The 10,417-nt window shown below is 39.5% G+C and overlaps 1 long non-coding RNA gene across 1 annotated transcript; it reads right to left on the bottom strand.

Annotated features, from left to right (window-relative positions):
- Positions 1–8,239: 8,239 nt before the first annotated feature.
- Positions 8,240–10,107, bottom strand: LOC121094206. Its single transcript, XR_005829777.1, has 4 exons — positions 10,008–10,107; positions 9,802–9,889; positions 9,193–9,369; positions 8,240–8,417 (listed from the first exon to the last, which is right to left on the bottom strand). It is a non-coding gene; the product is annotated as an uncharacterized LOC121094206 (long non-coding RNA).
- Between the last annotated feature and the right edge of the window lie 310 nt (positions 10,108–10,417).

Here is a 10,417-nt window from a genome sequence, read left to right on the forward strand (position 1 = left end):
CAAAAGCTGTAGATGTCTAATTTGCAGATGCACTGAACTGAAAAATCCAGGACTGACAGCAATGAGAAGACACCAAGATTTAAAATACTGTCCCAGAAATGTAAGGTCCACATGCTGCCATCCACCATTTGAACCAGCTAATTGTTATTGCATATAGGGTTGCTCTAGATCCAGTTTAGCAGTCGAGTTGTGAAAGCTGGTGAATTCAGCTATATATAGCTTTTAAAGAGCGAACGCTATATAGAGAGTATAACTGCTAGGTCCATGCATATTCTTGAAGTTGGCCTGTGGCTGTCAAAGCCATTTGGATGCAATATATTAATATTATAAGTATATTAATATTACTATATTAATAATATTAAGTAATTGCAGCCTATTATTGCCTACAAAATACCTGCTACATCAGGACTTGGAGTCATCACTTGTATGGAGAGATCCCTAGCAGCTCGAACAACCAGAGCAACTGCAGAGTTAACCATAAAAAACCCATTTCCAGTGTTAATAGAAGTTAGGAGGACAAAAAAAGAAACCCCATCACATAGCTGTTGTTGCAGCTATTACATATAAAAAGCTTAGAACCAGCAAAATGTCATGGGCTGTGTTCTTCAGCAAGTTTCAGATCCAATTTCAGAAGAAGTTTCTATGGCAACTGACTTGTTAATCCACGTGGTTTATATTCCAATTCATACTATATATCGTGTTTGACAAACCTCATAAGCTATTAATTTACATCCAATTGATTCCTTGCTTGGGGATATAAAGTGCCATTTGCTGGGTCGCAGAGATTACATGCCTTTTGTACTTTCACACATTACTTCTTTTAATTACAAAGACGAAAACCCAAACATTTTAAAGAGAACTTTAGTAATATACTGGAATACAATTTAAAAGAAGTAAACAGGCTCAGTGTTTGTGATAATGAGTACCTAGAGCATCCCTGTTGTTACTTTCTCCACTCATTTCTTCTTGCACAGGCATCAGTGGACAGGACTTGTCTACAATCTGCTGAAGCTCCAGCTAACCGCTAGCAATGCCACGGGTTATAGTAGCAGGGGACAGAGAATGGAACAGCAAAGGATGCACAGAACTCACAGAGGCTGGCTCCATATCAAGGTCAGTCACTAGTTGTTCTAGTACAAGCATGTTTCTTTAAAAGTAAAAGTTACTACATCTCTTTTACAGGATATTTTATAGCAAGTGTACTCCCTTCAAAGAGTTATGATTCTCTCCATTCACAAGTCTCTATCCTCTTCAACTATGAATTACTTTGAACTATTAAAGTTCACCAGTTATAACATTCCAAAATATTGTAATCAATTTCATAAGACAAATTAAAAGTGAAGTTAATTTGAAGCTGTCTTGAAAAAACAGTTCTTAGCAGTTCTGAATATTTAGCAGTCTTAAAATTAGAACTTGTCCCATTTTCCCAATAATTAGTATTTGTATCATCATTATAGTTTGCCTATCATTTTAGAAATCTTTAAAGAGCTTAGCTGCAAATACAAAGTCCTTGTCCAATGTACAAAAGTGTTTCTAACCTGTGAAAAACATTCAAAATTCCTTCAGCTACAGAGTTTAAGAGATCCCTATCGGTGCTGGGGAAAAGCTGGGGATGAAGACAACACACCCATTTCCAGATATTCAAAGCTTGCAAAATGAAGTATAATTTGAAATCACAGTCAAGTGCTCCCAAAAAGATTCCATCATTCAGAAGTTATTTGAGATATTAGGCATTTGGTACTTCCATCATCCCAAAACTTCTACAAAGCCTTCTTCTCTGAATGTCTTCCAAGCCTGACTCCCAGCTCAACTTTGAAGGAAGCAATTTCATTTTCCAATTCTCATTCAACCCTGAACCTTTCCCTCAGGCCACTTATTATCAGCATGGCAACAACAAGTCCCCCAGAGGTAAAGTTTTCCACTGTGATAGCCTCTGGACCCAGACAACAATTTCCAGAAGGCCTCTACCTAGAAACGCTAGCCCAGTCAGATGAGTTATTGCAAAATCATGCCTCCAACAAGCCCTATCATGGAAATACTATCAGCTGAAAGATTTCAGATATATCACTGTCTACCTGCTGTTTACATACTCATTAAAGAGCCTTTTCAGATGTCTGTACAAGGTATGTCATTTCTTTGTCTGGGTCACAAGTACAAAATATGTCTTACCCTGACCTGTAATTTCAATGGCAAAGTCTCAAATACATCCATGATTTCTTGCTGCCCCTCCCCCCAATTTCTACTATTTTAAGTACAGTCTTCAGACAACACGCTTGAACCTAATATAGCGAGTTAAGATCAAACATAAGGCTTTTTCAGGTGGAAATCCACACTAAGAAGAGAGTGTGTTTGGTAACAATATTTCTTAGTGGTTTTCTGCAGAGTTCAAGCTACTGAACAGCTAAGTCATTTATTTAGCACATGAATAAGAGATGTCCCATAAAATACCCGGCTTTTCATGCAGGCCAGCTTAAAGCTGTAGGGATTCATTGTGAAGTCTGTTCAGAACAGTAGTTAAGTTTCTGGGGCAGCTCTGTTTTCATGGAGTGGAAACTACATTAACAAATCCGAGGTTCAGTACTTTTGTTCCTTCCTAGTCTGCTGTAGCTCTTTAGTTCAGTGTCTCTCCAGTTTCAACTACAATATCCTTCCAACAGCAACATTTCTGTGCTCAGATTTTTGCATGCAGCATCAGTCCTTTAAATACCAAAACGTAAGAACTTAAGTCACATTGCAGAAATAGAAAAATGTTCTGCAGAACTGGGGAGAAGAAAAAAAAAGGAAAAAAAGGATTCCTCATATAGCTTTTCAACAGAGCTACACAATTTGCAAATCGATTTTGTTGTGCCAACCACTGATTTGTGCTTTTATACTGTGATATTATTCTGCAGTTGCTAGCAAACTTAACAAGACAATGCTTTACCACCTGATCAATTGCATTGGAAAAACAATGGCATTTATCATTTAAAATTGACAGTAGATTACTTGAGTCTTGGTATAATTTTGGAGGTTTAACTCACCGCAATATTTTCAGCTGATATTCCCCCTCCTCTCCCTCTCAATTTCCTTCTCCACATACAACTACCCCAGAGGACATGCATTTGATCCTTGAATGAAAAAGAAAACTGGTGGTTTAGAGCTCCGTAGAGTCTCTCCACAATCTGTGAAAAATACCTGAAAGCCTAGTAACAGCAGAAACTACTAAACAGAAGGTCTTCTCTGTTACAGGGAAATCAGGCAATTTTATGCTCACCAGCAAGTTGGAATTCATGCTGCATGACAAGTTTGGAAGCATCATTTCTGAGAATAGAAGCTTTTGAATATCAATAACGAGCTGCAGAAAGTGTTCCCAATAGTCCCAGCTACCATTTCTCTTTGAAAAGGGAAGGGGGGAGGGGGGCATAAAAAAATCCACAAGTGGTATAAGTTATTCTAAAATAATTCAGCATTTTTCTGGAAAGTGTTACATAGGAAAAAAGACCAAACTAGCTCATAGAGTCATCACTCTACCAGAGTTTCCTTAAACTGCAGTACATGGATAATGTTATGTATTATGTACAATGTTATGTTAGTAAAACAGAAAAACCCAAAAACCTACAAAGAAACCAGCACCCTCCCAAATGTCAGACTATGCTAAGCAAGCATAGCTATCAGGGAGGCAATGCTATTCAGCATTCAGTGCTTAGCCTTTATTTCTACATTTCCTTATTCCTTTCCAGCTGCCTTCTTGGGATATGGTTCATGAAGGGAAGCTTAAAGGTAAAAGAAATCAGAAGGAAAAGCAAGAACAAATTACCACTTACGCTACTTCTGTAGTATGTTTTTCATTCACATTATGAATTCGGGTAATTCAAGATCTTTCTTAACTCATGCCACTACCAACTAACCTTAGATAACCGTCTTCACATTGGGCCTGCAGAAGGGTAGTGCAGATGTGTACTGCTGACAGACTGTTTTTTAGCTCCTTTCAGGCAGTACATGCAGATCACTGAAAGTCTTCCAAGAAGACCTTAAAAAATCTGTTGATCACTTACTCAGTGAGCTACTCTGAGTTTGCAGTGATACATCCTGAAATCTTCTGTAAAAGCCTTTCTCCATCCATTTCCATAAAGAAAGCTCACTTCAACACACACATGCTACTTCCTCCAAAACAAAAATCGCTCACAAGAAACTGGAGTCTCTTATTCTCCACACTGGCACTACCTTAAAATCCATGGAGGGGAGACACTTCCAGCTCTCTAGCTACTGCCCTTTGCCTTTTGTTACAACTGCTCTTAATATGCCCTTGGGACTGCTCTGCAGTCCCAGGAATGCCCCTAGGCAGCCTGGCCTGAGCCAGCATTCCTAGTATACTAGCCAAAACCACAATACTTACAGATTATTCTCTCAACTGCCTGGAGGAACACATAGTTTTGTGTCAGAATGCAAATGAATTAACAGTTTTCTGTGTATAAAAGAAAGAATCAAACACTAGAAAGTTAATAGTATGGGCTATCAGTTTTCCAGGAAGTAGCAGAGAACCTTCTTTTTGTGCCCTGGAAACACATCATGTTACCAGAACAAACAAGTTAGTGACAAAAAAGCAGCAAATAGGGCCACATGAGGAACCCGTCTTCAGGTTCTGCTGACCCTAGGTAGTTTTCTACACTGTCCATTGCATAATGTGAATGACAGTGACACTGACACTAACACAAGCTCACAGGCCATGTTGCTTACTGAGGTTTTGCTTGTTATGGCCAGTTTACTCATGTCATCACACTGGCAACAAAATTTAGTACCACTGTAGAAGCTTCTCTCTGCTACCACAAAATATTTGCTGTAAACAGTAAAGTGGTCCTGTACCTTCAAACTTGCTCATATTTGTTTGATCATTCCATGCATTTTTGGGAGAAAACTGTTTAATTAACAGAGCCTCTTTGATTGCTACATCCATCACTTCTCTAACACTAAGCGGACTTCAGAGTTTATACAACAAACATAGATCATATGAACCCAGCTGATATTATTTTCTTTTTTTGACACACAGGTGAGTACCCTTGCCATCATTTAACACTACCCACCAGCCATCAAAAGAAAGGATTATATTTTTTTTTTAGATCAGCCATAGTCTCCAGCCCTGGATCAAAACTCCAATTAAATTGCAGCGGTTAAGGAACACTAGATTTGCAAGAACATTAGGCTGTGAATCATGTATTCAGATTGGTATTTACATCATGCTGTCCCCCGGGAAAAAAAAAAAAAGAAAAAAGACAGGAACAAAGACTAAATACATGCAGGGAATAGTCAGGAATAGACTGAAATTGGCTAACAGGAGAGTTCTCTTATCTCCTGTCCTTTGCTTTCCTCTTCTGACAACAAAGCTTTACTTGTTTTCTGAAAGTCATCATATGTACAACTCCCTTAAGCCAAAAGGTAGTGGATGCTTTTAAAAGGTGAATAAAAAATGAAAACCATCTTCTTTCTCCTTGTATGTCGTCTCATGGAAGTAGTCTGTGCACAGGTCTTCTGTGTGGTAGGAAGCATCAAACTACTGCCTATCTGGGCACACCACTGACTTTTCTGCAGGTGCAGCAGGCAAACATTAGAACCTTCATCAGAAACAGAGAGATCGCTACTAAGGGATTCTCTGACCCCACTGGTTGTCAGGTATTCCAGCAAAGTTAACTCCTGGTCCTGCTGCAAGCCAGTGTACCAAAATGCCATCCTGTAATTCTCAAACATGCAAGATGTTCCCTGTTGCCACTGTGCTGCATGTTTTAGTCTTAACTAGGACAGGAGAAAGAAGTATTGCAGAGTCTAGCAGTGTGAAGTAATCAGTTATATTTAGTATTTCCAGTGTCATAGCTAGATAGGTTTTAGGCAAATAATGATTAAAATAAAACCTGAATGTCTGTGGGGAAAAAATTATATAATGAACGGGGAGGAATGAAAAACACAATTTATCAACTTAGCAATAAACTTCAGAACTCTAAAAAAATAAAGATAGTTAAAAATGTAATTTTTCCAGGACATTTTAATTCCCTACAAGAGAATAACACCACTCCTTATCTGGAAAGAATAAGGAGTTGCATCTCAAGACAACTTAAAGCTAGATGCTTGCTAGCAATGGATTCACAGCTCAGAGAGCTCTCGAGTTGGAACTTGCTGACTTGTGCCTATTTTGGAAAACACTCTGCACTGCCAGAAGAGAAAGGTCAACCTCAAATACCACAAACTGCATTACAGTATTATGCAGTATGTTTACGATGGGCAAGTGAGAGATGATCTTCTCTGTCTTCCAGGTGACCTATATTTACTGATCAAATATTCAAGTAGTTTTGACAGATTTAGAACTCACAACTTAAACTGAACTTAGGTACTCAACCTAAGGGAAGATTAAATGAGGAACAAAGGGAAGGACTAGACACTAAGTTTATACCCTTGTGTCTTCTACAGCACACTCATTTAATAGTTTTCCATTCTATGGCTGTTCCTTTGATTTTCTGAGGAATTTTGTGGTCAGCAATACACACCTAACCTTGCAGTTCCTGCCAGCATGCCTAACCAGCTTTGCAGTGACTGTTGGTATTTATAGTGAAGATATTCCACGTCCCAGCAAACCTGACTCAGACCTCCCTCAGACAGGCATCATGTTAGCTAACATTTACGCAATTTCCTCTCCATGCAGTTGCTTTAGCATACAGCCAATTGCCTAGAAACTCATCTCTGGGGACACATAGGGGTCTAGTACAGAATCAGCCATGTATATTCTCATTGTATAATACTTTATTAAAATTGATAATTTTCCAGAAATTATACTGAACTGATCCTTCAAAGAACTCCTACCAATAAATTCTGAACCAGTAGATACATGCCAAGTTTGCCCTTTTGATCATATTTTAAACTCAACAAAAAGGATCCAAAATTCCAAAGTGGTCTCCAACTTTGAAAAGTAATTTGATCCAAAAGACACAAACACAACCTTCCCAAGGGCCATGCTGTATAAAATCTGTTTTTTCAGCTGGAGATGGTATTGAGCTACTTTCATTTTGTCAGTTATCTTTTAGATAAATATATAATGCTAGATATATGCAATGTCAAAACAGAACTGTATATTCCATGTAATAGTTGTTTTTTGGAAGCCTGTTAATTCATGCCAGTAGAAATTGCATTTGCAGAACAGTACACTTAAGCCAGATCACAGAATGGTTTGGGTTGGAAAGAACCTTAAAGACCATCTAGTTCCAACCCCCCTGCCACAGGCTAGGACAACATCCACTAGACCAGGTTGCTCAAAGCCCTTTCCAACCTGGCCTTGAACACTTCCAGGGCGGGTGGTTGTGTGTTTTTTAACTTGCTAAGGCAACAGAGTACTCCATGAAGAAATACACAACAGAGAAAACATTCTTTTTCCCACTCTTCAAAATAAGACAGGCTGCAAAAAAATGACCCCAAAACACCATAATAGTATTTAGTTGATGTCAAGAATAGCATGAAATAGTGCTTTGCTTTACACCAAGAGCTCATTTAGGATATGGTCCCTGCAAGTGTTAACTCTGACCATGCTGCTTTTCTTGAATAATGAGCCAGTGGCTGAAGATTTAAGATCATTTTATTGGTGACAGCACTGGCGTGCTTAAGGGTCACAAGGGGTCCTCTGAGCCTTACGGCTGAAAAGTCACTATCCTAAAAAGCAAATAATTTTATATTTGATGGGAGGAAGAAAGTGTTTGTCACATTTTATAGACAGGAAATAAAAACACAATCATAAGAAATTGGTGGTTAGATCTAAATATTTAAACCAACACAACTGTTCAAATTATTTTGCCAGACCCTTCCCTTCTTCAGTCTAACAGTGCCTGATAACAGAGCAGCCTGCCTATAGAGATAACAAGACAAATTCAGCAGTTAGGATACCATGGTTAACTAGTAATAAGCATCAGAACCAGCTGCTGTGACCATGATTTGAAGGAATGGGATGACAATTCAACCCAACTTCATGCTTCCAAACACTTTTTCTTACAAGCATTAAGATTAAGACTGAAGGAAAAAACCAGCTGATTTACAAGTCTGCAGGAAACCCAGGATAAGTCTTCACAGAGCTGTAAACACTGTGCTTTCCTGCATACAAGATACAGTTTGACAGAGGCAGAATTTTCTGAGGAGCAGCAAGAACACTAATAGAGGATTTATTAAATAGATATACTAAGACCAATTTCACATTTCTTGGCTATGCCAAGAATTCCCACATACCTCCATCTAGGAGCTTTGTATGTTTCCTTCTTCACGTATTCATCTTCTTCCTGTTAAAAGATTCCCAACAACAATGGGAATTGGATCTTGCTGTTCATCCAAAGTCCAACACAAGCAATCTTGGTTACAAGTTCTTTCATGTCTTCTCTTATTCTTTCGCTTTTTCCTCAGCACCTGGGTTTCCACTGAAACCAAGAAGAAAGCTTTCTCACCAGATATTCTCAGACCTTTCACAGACAAATCTCCAGAATGCTTTATTTTGGTGTCTTAACACTAGCACCACCATTGCTACCTCAGTGGTCCATTAAACTGGCCATACTTCCTCCAGTTCCTGACTCACTCCTAGCCCCCAGCTCTCCAGGAAAATCTTTCATCCATTCTCCATTCTAAGAAGAGAAATGGCCAACTAGGAAGCAAAATTACAGTATATATCTTCAAATCAATGGCATTGTACATATGAGGCTGACAAACTGCAATATCCTGCCTTTCTACTGTCATAACTGTGTTCTCTGCTGTAAATGCCCTCGTGTATTGATTTTTATTAGTATCAAATACCATATTAATAAAACTGAGGCCCACTGAGCTGACTGGTGATGCTTTGACGATCTGTCTAAATATTTCTAGCAGCGTCTGCTATAGCTAAAAACAAGCCCCACAAAGCATGGTTAAACAGCTTAGCCTTACCCACATAAAGCACAGCTCATAAGGTTCTTCACGTCTTGCAGACTGAAACTCTAGGCAAATTACATTTGCCAGCTCTCCCTTGCCACTGTTTGCTGCAAGCGTCCTTCTTGTGGGACCTCTATAGTGCCATGCACTATGGCATCCCACAGTGCCTCACAGGAGAGATCAGAAGCCACTCCTATTGCCCTCCCTGACATGTAGAGAAGGCAGCCAGAGTTCATCAAAGTGGAGGCAAAAAGTCTGGTCTCTTTAGGGAGCTGAAACCATCAAGCTCACCTATGGGAAATGCTTTGAATGCCTGCATGCTTGGGTTGCATAACAGTCTGGGGAGTGTGCTCCTGGAATTGGTTCCTTCCCTCTCAGCACAGGAGAACCACCCAGAGATGTTTGGATTGGGGGTGGATCTAGCAATTCTTCAAATGTTCATGGAGTCTTCAAGCTGCATCCCTCGGTCTGAAAAGGCAATAGAGGATATACAGAGGAATTTGTTATTTCCAATTACTTTGGTGATTTAGATAATTTTTTTTTATTCCTTTGGGAAGACACCTTCACGGCGCAGAGTAACTGCCCATCCCTTGCAACGGCCAAGAAGGAATTGCAAGTATGTGTAAATGGGGACAGAAGTGCTGGCCTGCAAACCCAAACCAACCACAGGTGGTAGCTCCTACTTGCTTGCTCTGCATGCAGTTGTCAGATGCAAGGTATCCCAGCAAAACAGGTCACTTGTCCAAATAAAGTTCTCAAAATTCCTGTAACACAAAGTCATCAACTTTCCTCTAATTCAGTCATATGGACAGAGCTAGACAGCTGATGTATAACCCTCATCATTTTCCTGCTACAACTAATAGTGACTTAAACTCCCACCACATGAGGCCATTTACTTACAACATAGAGGGTGAACTCCTTAATTGATCCCTGTAGGATAAAAATACCACTGAAGTCCATCAGCAAAATTGAAAACAGGAAATGTCAGCTAAAACAGAGGATGCAACACAGACAATGTCATTTTATAAAAAGTGACAAAAGCCTCAAGATAAGTTCCTCTCGAGAAACAGCTTTTTTATTCCACCCAATGCCACCAGCCGACTTACCCTGATGTTGTATTCATAGTCAGGTGGAGTATGATAGCTTTTCATGGAAACACACTTGCAATTTTACATTGGCGTACGGAATTAGACTCTATAACTCGAAAGTTATAAAGTAGGTATGTTTATTGCGCGCAGATGCACGGGGGATCGCTCCTCCACAAGCGTGCATGCCCGAAGTGACGAACCATCTCACATTTATACAATAAAACAAATGAATATTCAATTAACGCCTATACATATTCGCTACCTAAACCCGCTTACTCTCGCTTCGTATGTTAATTAGCTTATCAGTCTTTTGCCTGGAATGTGGTGGTCTTGCAGGTTTGTAGGTGATTCATGTCCTTGTGACCGTCTGATCTTCTCCAGCAAGGAGACTTAGCACTCCCTCCCTCTAGATAGCATTTGAATGCCTC

Source organism: Falco naumanni, chromosome 9 (genome assembly GCF_017639655.2).
Source record: "Falco naumanni isolate bFalNau1 chromosome 9, bFalNau1.pat, whole genome shotgun sequence".
Taxonomy (NCBI): domain Eukaryota; kingdom Metazoa; phylum Chordata; class Aves; order Falconiformes; family Falconidae; genus Falco; species Falco naumanni.